Source organism: Mytilus edulis, chromosome 5, assembly GCF_963676685.1.
Source record: "Mytilus edulis chromosome 5, xbMytEdul2.2, whole genome shotgun sequence".
Taxonomy (NCBI): Eukaryota; Metazoa; Mollusca; class Bivalvia; order Mytilida; family Mytilidae; genus Mytilus; species Mytilus edulis.
This window is the reverse complement of record NC_092348.1, coordinates 83,335,537-83,345,715: the sequence shown is the minus strand read 5'-3', so window position 1 is coordinate 83,345,715 and position 10,179 is coordinate 83,335,537. Positions and strand designations below refer to the sequence as shown.

At 31.2% G+C, this 10,179-nt stretch overlaps 1 long non-coding RNA gene across 1 annotated transcript; it reads right to left on the bottom strand.

Annotated features, from left to right (window-relative positions):
* Positions 1 to 7,890: 7,890 nt before the first annotated feature.
* LOC139522547 (uncharacterized) lies at positions 7,891 to 8,927 on the bottom strand. Its single transcript, XR_011664472.1, has 2 exons — positions 8,409 to 8,927; positions 7,891 to 7,990 (listed from the first exon to the last, which is right to left on the bottom strand). It is a non-coding gene; the product is annotated as an uncharacterized lncRNA (long non-coding RNA).
* Between the last annotated feature and the right edge of the window lie 1,252 nt (positions 8,928 to 10,179).

Here is a 10,179-nt window from a genome sequence, read left to right as displayed (position 1 = left end):
TTGCAGTATTATCAGCTCTATTGTATGGTTTGTATCCTTATCGATTAACAGGACTGTGATATTAAGAAAACCACTACCACATCAGAAAGAAACAAATGGCATCGACTATATACAAAATTGAAACCTAACCATCATAAATAGGTTGACTGACACGATTAAAGTGTTTAAACTCAATTGCGACATGCTTTGCTGTCTCAGAACTGTATATATACTAAAAAAGTTATTTCAATGATGACATTTTATGGATAAAGAACATCAAAAATATATTGGACAATGCCGGATTTTCAAACTTATTTTATGTGCAAAAATACAGACCTCACCAAATGGTTACCAAAAAGTATCAAACTGATTAATTGACAGGTTTAAACAAATTTGCAATTCAGCTATTCAGAACACATCAAAATGCATTACTTATAGGCTCTTTAAGGAAAATTTTGAATTTGAGAATTATTTCAACATCATAAATGACCGAGATATATATATATATATATATATATATATATATATATACACACTTTGTAAATTCCGAACATCGAATCATTTCATGCCAATAGAAAAGGGGAGATGGTATAACATTGACAGAAGTGATAGAAAATGTTCAATATGTACGAAAAGATATATCGGAGACGAATACCACTATATTTTTGTTTGCCCGGCTTTACAAGATGAAAGAAGAAGATTTATTCCAAATAAACTAATACCAAGACATAACATTATTACATTCAACAAACTAATTAATTAAAAAAAACCAAAGACACTAAGAAACCTCTACAATTTTATAAGATGTATTAATAGTAAGCTCACTCCTTCTTAACAACAATAATTTATTTACCATATTTATACTTATAGAAAGTATTTCTTTATACAATTTTAACTTTTAAATTTGACTATATAAGTCTATATATATTTTCTTTAAATGTTATCTCATCCGAAATTTTGAATTTTATGCATTTTTAATGCATTTTTTATTTTTATGTATATTTTTTTTATAACTTCTCTGTAACCTTTGCACTTACTTGCATGGTTTTATGAGAATAAACGATTAAACTATCGAATTATCATTTTAACGACGCATGATATTTTCGATTGTTGCATATTTGTTGGTAAATGTTATGATGCTTGGTATGTTTTGCTTTCTGCTGCTGCACGCAATCTCGTTCGCAAGTACTTTGCAAAAAGTTAAAGCACAAAAATACTGAACTTAGAGGAAAATCAATTCGGAAAGTCCATAATCACACTGATTTTTACAGTTAAGTTCTTTACTGGTGTTTACCTCAATGGCTCGAGTGGTGTTAGTGTTTATGTAGTATAAATTGAAAAAACAAAATGACGTTGTGTTTTTATATCTACTTTTTGTTTGAATCCTTGTGAACTTTTCTCGAAGTACAACTTTGGCGACGCACAAAAAGAAGTAGAATGAAGAAATCATGAGAAAACTTATACAATAAGTGCCTGACACGATTGTTTATCTTAGGTGCAATTCACAACGATACTCTTGCTGTTTACACCATAATAACCTATCACATATTAAGTAAAACATTTCCCCACCACGTTTTCAATAAGAGTCTACCATCTGAGATATCCTTTGTTATTACAAGTCTTAACTGTGAAGCTATGTGTCTCGTGGTAGATAAGCCTACACACGAGCATTGTTGAATTTGTTACCGTTTATGTTATAACAATATATTATACTCACCAACATCAAATTTGAAAAAATAAGCATACAACAAAAACAACACTTTTAAGGTAATGCATTGCTTGCAATAATCCTGTGATTGTGAATGTGCATATAATGTATTCAGTAGTAACTTGGTGTCTTTGTGATGCTAAGAGGTATATAAAGTACTTCTCTGCACCAATGTGTACTCTTGTCAAAGTTGTTTCATGCATCAAACAGATAAGAGATACTTTTCTGTTTTTTGATAGAATTGTAAAGTTTACATATATACGTCAAAAGTACAGATCATGATAGGCTTTGCTTTACCTGGTACAATTCTTTGGGAAATGTTTATTTGTCAACGTCTTAATTAAGTATGCCTTGTAGATGTTATGATTTAAGTGCACAAAGAAATCTTGTATGAACGAAACGTATATTTTGTGTACTTAAATCATACATATAAGTATGGTATCTCTAAGTTTTCGAACATGATTTAAATACCACTTCACATTTTGTTTTTATCGAGAGAAATCAAATCCAAGTAACAAACGAAAACTGAGGGAAATACATCAATTATGAGAGGAAAAAACGGAACAACCGAAATACTGAAGTACACCAAAAGCAAACGCCTATACGGTACTATTACATTTTCCCTGCATTAGGTTGGCCTTTTGTGTACCCAAGGCAGATGAAGGAAGTCAAATTAGTAGCGATGTGATTGGATGTAAGGGTACAATATATTTTTTATTTATCTATGAATAACTGCAGTGTGTATATTTAAAATATAAATTTTGAAACCTATTGAAATATTTTCTAGAGAAATATTCGAAAAGACTTCCATAACTTGATAAATTTGGTGCAAAATTACGATGGGCATGAATAGCATAAAAAAGCTCCGTTGGAAGTTGGTCATGATACTATTTGGATTTAATTTGTAAAACAGAATAATAAAGTACTAACATCACATATAACTGATTTATCCAGGTTTTTATCATAAAAAGTGGTAATTCAGAAAATATTAATATTGTCGCCTATGGCAGAATAAATAGTACCGTTTTCCCTATACAAAACACTCATGTATATTTTTGCAATAATACACGACACAATAAACCGTATCCATTTGTATATCATCCTATTCACTGTCTAGATATTGGAAGTTCGAAAATTAATTAAAAATTTGACTATGCTTTTCTACTTTACAATTATCAATAGTATGCTTGTCACTACATTGAAAATAAATTTTGGTTCAAACAATATATTATGTCTAAATATTACCAGTATTTTGCTAATTAGATAACATACATGTAATAGTGGCATTGTCCCTAGGCTGTTTTATCACACATTTTAATCTGATTAATTGCAGTTTGTTTTTACAGCTGATAATTTTTATTTCTATAATCCTTTTGTGTAAACTAATTTGTCAAAATGATTGTGTGCAGTGATTTAAAATTCTAAATGAACTGTCTAAGAAAGATTTACACATTTGTTTAACCATGCCATGGAAGTAATATTAAAATATTCAATATTACTTCCATGACCATACATACTTGCATTGATGGTAAGTATAAAAATGTTATCAATCTATTTAGATAAAGATCTTTATCAAAAACTGAACAACACCAATATATGATTCTCACATTTTTTTTAAAAGTTATTAGACTATTTAGCAACAATTTGTGTATGTCAAATAAAGAATATTTATATTATCACTATTTCTTATCATTAACACCACAAAAGTACATGTATGCATGTAATTCAAAAGTTATTGAGCATTACATGCTTTTTTCATTGTAATTAATTAACTTACCATTACATGTAATTGATAAAATGCTCAATTACACATTACATTCAATTACATGAAAAATTGTAATGCGTTACACTTAAGTTGATTAGAAAATCATCCAAATAAGGAATGTAAGAATTACCTAGTTTCTGGGTTAAGTCAAGGTTTTTCCACAGGTATTAAAACATTACCATCTAAGTCTATTGAGTGCAAAAACTTAAGATCAGCGATATCCCATCCAACACACGTTTTAAAATTAATTGGGACGGAGGTAGAAAATGGCTATTTAGAAGGACAATTTGATTTCATTCCATTTACACATTACCGCATTAACCCTATCGGTGTGGCAGAAGGTAAATACAATAAAAAGAAGCGTTTGATCGTAGACTTGTCAGCGCCTCATGAGGATCCAAGAAATCCTAGTTTAAACGAACTTATCGATAAAGATGAATTTTCTTTGCAATATGTTTCAATTGATGATGCTATCAGAACTATCAAAAGCCTAGGTTTTAAATCTTGGCTTTTAAAAACCGATATAGCCGACGACTTCAAGGGTATTCCACTGTCGCCAATGTTATGGCCGTTGCATGGAATCAGATGAGATGACAGATATTACTTTTTCAATAAATTAGTGTTTGGGTGCAGGTCTAGCCCAAAAATCTTTGAAACTCTTTCACAAGCAATTTGTTGGATTGCTCAGAACAATTACAATATAGAGCACATTTTACACTTGTTAGATGATTTTCTAGTTATTGTACCAGAACAAGACAATGCTCAACAAACTATGAATACTTATTTTAGATATTTTTAAGTCTTTAGGTGTGCCACTTTCATTTAAGAAAACTAAAGGACCATAAGTTAGAATATTTAGGGATATTTTAAGATACTATTAATATGGAGGCTTATCTCCCTTTAGAAAAGGTTTTACGAATTCACATTCCTGGTATAAAAAACTGTATAGCTCATTCTCTTTCTCGTTACCAGATGATGAAGTTCAGAACCTTGGCACCACATGCAAACGCGATACCAACCCCTTGTCTGCATCCCTCAGAGCTGATGATGGTTTGAATTTAAAGATAGACGAATTATGGGATGCGTCTTTGAGCGAAAGCACTAGATTTACATATAAATCCGCTTTTAAATGTTTCAGAACGTTCCTGGTCATGAATGGTCAACCGTGCTCCGAAGTTAATCTTCCTTATGTAAAAGAAGATCTTTTGTCTATTTCGTAACTTATTGTCAAAAAGCACTTAATCTTAAACACCAGACTATTAAACTCTATCTTGCTGGAGTACGTCATTATTATATAAGATGTTTAGGATATGATCCTATGGCGAATGGTATCAGATTACCAGTTATTCTTCGGGGTATTAAAAAATCTCAGAACAATGTTGTTCAAGAAAGATTGCCAATTACATCATGAATTTTGAATAAGCTTTGTGCTTTATTATCGAAAGGAATATTTTCACCAGTGCTTGACCTCATGTTTCAGTGTGCTTTTAAAATGGCATTTTTCGGTTTTCTTAGGTGTGGAGAATTTACCTGTCGGTCTTATAATGATAATTCATGTACAGTACTTTTGCAAGATATATCCGACGAAACATGTACAGTTTTTCATTTTTCGCCTGCGAACCTCTAAGCGTGATCCCTTCCGTCAAGGGGTGAATATTACTATTTATGAAAATGACACATTTAAACCAGTGGATACAATGAATAAGTATCTGTCTATAAGATATAACAATGGCGCTTTACCAAAATCTCCACTTTTTGTCGAGGATGAATTTCAATCATCGCCTTTCAGCAGGGAAACATTTATTTCTTCATTGAGACAATTATTGGACACACTTGGCTATAATACTGTTAAGTTTTGTGGTCACTCCTTTCGTATAGGAGCAGCTACATCCGCAGCAGCATGTGGTGTCGAGGATCATATTATTAAAACATTGGGCAGGTGGTCATCAGACTGTTACATACGATACATACGAACTGATGCCAAAGTATTGAAAAGAGCTCAGCACGATATGTGTTTTCATAACTAATTCATTTGTTGTAGTTTAAAGCTTCAGATAGATTATTATTGTTTCTTTTTTGTAGTTTTACACACATGTATTTTTTTTTGTAACATTATGTGACATTTGAGTGGGATAAAAAAACAAACATGGAGACCATTTTAATTCCATATTTTAATAAAGTTAGGTTAGATTTGATTCAATGTTCAAATTGTGGGCTTTATACATGCTGCAACTGTGTAGCTTGTGAGTACACCTTCGCACAAAAAAAAATAATAATAATAATAATATTTAATCGCAATAAATAATGATGTATCTATCTTGGGTCTTGTGGGCTTTCACTCATTTAATGGTATTAAATTCGCTTAATTTGGCCATGTTAATTTCAGGGAAATTATTTTTACCCCCAAGTCAATTATACATCAGTATAGTAAATATTCTTAATTATCAGTTCCAACTATTATTGTATAAGTAAGCATGGGATTATTTTGCATATCGTGCTGCTGGTATCCACCGCAGACGATACCCCGCTGTTGGTATCCACCGCAGCCGAAACCCCGCTGCTGGTATCCACCGCAGCCGAAAAACCCGCTACTGGTATCCACCGCAACCGAAACAATGTTGCAGGTATCCACCGCATCCTATAGTTAATAGTTTATTTTTAGAATAATGTTTCAAATTATTTTTTAGATTAGGTAGATTTTTTATAAAGTGAGTAGCCCCCGAGAAAGCCAAACATAGATACATTTATTGGTTATATTGTTACATTTTTTATATGTTGTCATGTAGTTTTAGCAATTATATAATGGAATTATTATAGCTTGTTTTTTATTAGTCTAAATAATAAATATATATACCACTATGCTATATTATGATGTTTGTTGTTTTGTCGTCTTTAGATATAATGCGAGGTTAAGAAGGGATCGGAATTACTATAGACAATAGCTTTTATTGATTGTCATTTAGAGAACATGTGTGCTTATACAGTCATATAGATTTAACATTTGGGTTGTCGTAATTTGTCTATGGTTAGTCGATTTTCAAGTCACTTATACTAGAAAAGTATGATTGTATAAATGGTAATTTAAAGATTTAAATTATAGTTTATACGATAAATAATTCCTGCCTACGTCAGGTGGGATATTTATAGAAAACAAATTGAGATAACAGAGAGAGATATTTTTAGAAATTACTGACAAAACTGAAATATTTTTAAATCAGAAAAATCAGATAGGAGATATAAGTAAAGTATAAATAAGCTCGTTTTAAGCTGCCAGTTCATCGTAGCAGATTTTAATTTTGTTTCCCACCCACCCACTGAGAGAACTGAGATATTTTTAGAAGATTGGTTAGCCAATCAGATAGGAGTATAAGTAAAGTATTAATAAGCTCGTTTTAAGCTGCCAGTTCATCGTAGCAGATTATAATTTTGTTTTCCATCCGCCCTCACCTTTAACTCTTTAAAAATGTATTCACATATATATATGAATTAAATATTAGGGCTACTTCCCAGTTAACACAAAAATATTTTGTTTATGTTTTTAAAACATTTTGAAAAATGTTGTGAAAATATCGTAGAAAATATTAAAATAACGTGCCATTGTATGGTATCACAAATGTTTTCAAAACATTTTCTATAACATTTCCAGAATATTTTTAAGACATCATTAAAACGTTTCTAAATTTTGTTGACAATGTTTGCAAAATGTTTTATAAATGTTTGTTTTATATTAAAATATCCTTGAAACATTTCTAAAACATAAAACAAAAATGTTTTGCAGGAAATAATGTTGTGAAAATGTTAAAAAAACATTTTACAAAATGTTTTAATAATGTTCATATTCTCAAAATTTAAATGTTATATGAATATCATTAGAAAAATGTTTTCTAACATCATTATTCAAACGTTTTATAAAATATTATAAAACAGTTGATCGTGTTTGAATATGGGGAGATCCTGGGTCCCCGCATGGAGCTATAATTATGGTTTATCTAAGTCCAACTATTTCTCTTCAACTTTGTCTAGTTTAGAGCATGTGGCCACTTTTCTCATAATCCTAGATCTGCATCTGAAAAACAACTGCTGTCATACTGATCTTTACCCAACATCTCATTTTACAATTGTTTGTTGATTACAGTTGAATCAGCATATATTTTATTTACTTTTGTCAGATTTAGATTGATATCTCATTGACATAACCCTATTTTTTGTATTTATTGAACACGTAATATTATATAGTTTGTCATGGTTTTATTTACAGATAGATATTCCTTTTTTTCTGATTTTAAATATCTTTGCGCATTTTTTTTTAAAGTATTTCTTGATCTCATGTTTGATCACAGGTACCGTCAGACATTTTTCTGCTGCTGCATAGTTTTTTAACTGTTTTCTCTGCTACCTTATAAGTAATTAGACAACACTATACAAGATAGAACTACAATTATAAATGCAAAACATTTATTCAATATTTTCATATCACTGTTCTTTTTCAAAGTTTCCTTTGTTCCATTCTTTTTATTTCCTTTGACATCTGCTGGCTTCTGTAAAATAAAGTGTAAGCAAATTAGTCCTTCAGTTTAGTGATTAAACAAGTGGCTGAAATTTCAGTTAATTTAATCAAAATTACACTATAAACTATTTCTCTTCATTAAATCCAGCGGTTTTACAAAAATATATTGAAAAGTGTCAACTTATCAGTGTTAATTGATTGTGAAGCAACAATTGTAGCTATTTTATACATCTAGAGGTTTTTTATTATTATTAAACAAGTGTAACGGTAGATTTCACCAGTTTTTAAAATAAGACACTATAGTTTTCTCAACTATAAAGAGTAGCCAGCCATGAAGAACCTGTAACATTTTCTTGGTCTTCCATAAAAAAAAAATATTTTGTAATGGTTATTGTATATTTTTGTGCAAATGCATGTAATGTAGATTGAGGATTTAAAATAATAAATACCTTCATAAAATTTGCTCTTCCAGGATATTTGTAGTCATTTCTAAGCTTATATTCTTCTTTAAAATCCCCATTTCCATTCTCCATTTTAATCTGCATTTCAGAAAATTTATCATAAATTTTGGAACGTCTAATTGATCCTACAAAAGTTAAAATAAACAAATGAATAAAATATAAGTTAGAAAAAGTCACAGTGTAATAGTCAGCTACAAAGGCCACAACATTTAAAAGTGAACAGCTGCTCCATGTATATAAACAATCCACCCAAAGTGTTATTCAAATTGGTTAAAGCTTTTTTGAGTTAGTGTCGGACATGTTGACGCAACTGATAGAGGAACGAACAGGCCGACCGACAGACGGACACAGTATACATTAGCATAATACGTCCTGTAAAGGCGTATAATTTAAACAATTCTAACAATGAAAGGAATGGCATAATTTATAAAGTTTAACGAAAAAACAAATTTGTAAGAAATGAACCGGCAACTACTGAATCAAACTCCTGTCTTGGGATCGGCACATAAATAATTATCTGGCTGGGCGATAGGTTGTTACTTGTACTTGTAGGGCTCAACACAAAAGTACAAGTTACAAAAACGTAAAACAATATATTATAGAGGCAACAACACTCGCTTTGTCAAATAGCAAAAGCTTTGATAATCATTGCGTATTTGAGATTCCCTTGATAAGTAGATGTGTAGCCAGCGATGGAGCAATTAAAGTATTGCTTATATAGCCCTGTCTGTTAAAGCAAATAATGGGCTGACTTGTAATGCTTATAACAGAACTTTTCAGACATGCTCAGTGGTTACAAGTGATTGCATTTATAGACTTTAAAATAATATAAAAAACCCTTAAGTTTAACCCTGTTTGTATAATTCTAACTAGAACACACCCGCGAAATCGCGGGGAAATAGAGCGTATGTGAACTGTAAAAAAAATATACTGACTGGAGAATTTCAGGCGAGATATCAAAAGTCAAAGGTACTTAGGGACTGGGCACATTTTTTGCCCTCCCCCTATTTTCCAAATACCGATTTTTATACCTTCTGTTTTTCTGTTATCTATGAACATGCATATATACTTTAATTACTATACAGTGAATTTCAGGAGAGGTATCAAAAGTCAAAGGTACTTAGGGACTGGGCACATTTTTTTGCCCTCCCCCTATTTTCCAAATACCGATTTTTATACCTTCTGTTTTTCTGTACTCTATGAACATGAATATATACTTTAATTACTATACAGAGAATTTCAGGAGAGGTATCAAAAGTCAAAGGTACTTACATATATATATATATATATATATATATATATATATATATATATATAGAGTCTTTCACAATCTTTCAGACTCATATATATATATATATATATATACATCAGTGAACGCCATGAATAGTAAAGAGCCCCCCCCCCCCCTCCCCCAACCCAAGATAACCATTGGAATCCATAGTAAATTATAACAAATACAGTTATTCAGTTATTCATAGTAAATGTATGTATACAGAAATATATCCGCAGTGACCGCCGTTTATAGTAAACCATAGGCGGATCCCAAGGGGGGGGGGGGGGGGGGGGGGCGTTGAAATTTTTTTGTTGATTATATGGGGAATCACTGAAGCATGAGAGGAACGCCCCCCCCCTTTTAGGTCAGTCAGTGCCCCCCTCCCTTATGAAAAGTTCTGGATCCGCCACTGTAAACTAATTGATAGTAAATAGCAAATATTATTCATTTTCGTTTTCCTCCCAAAATAACCCAAACTGAAACACG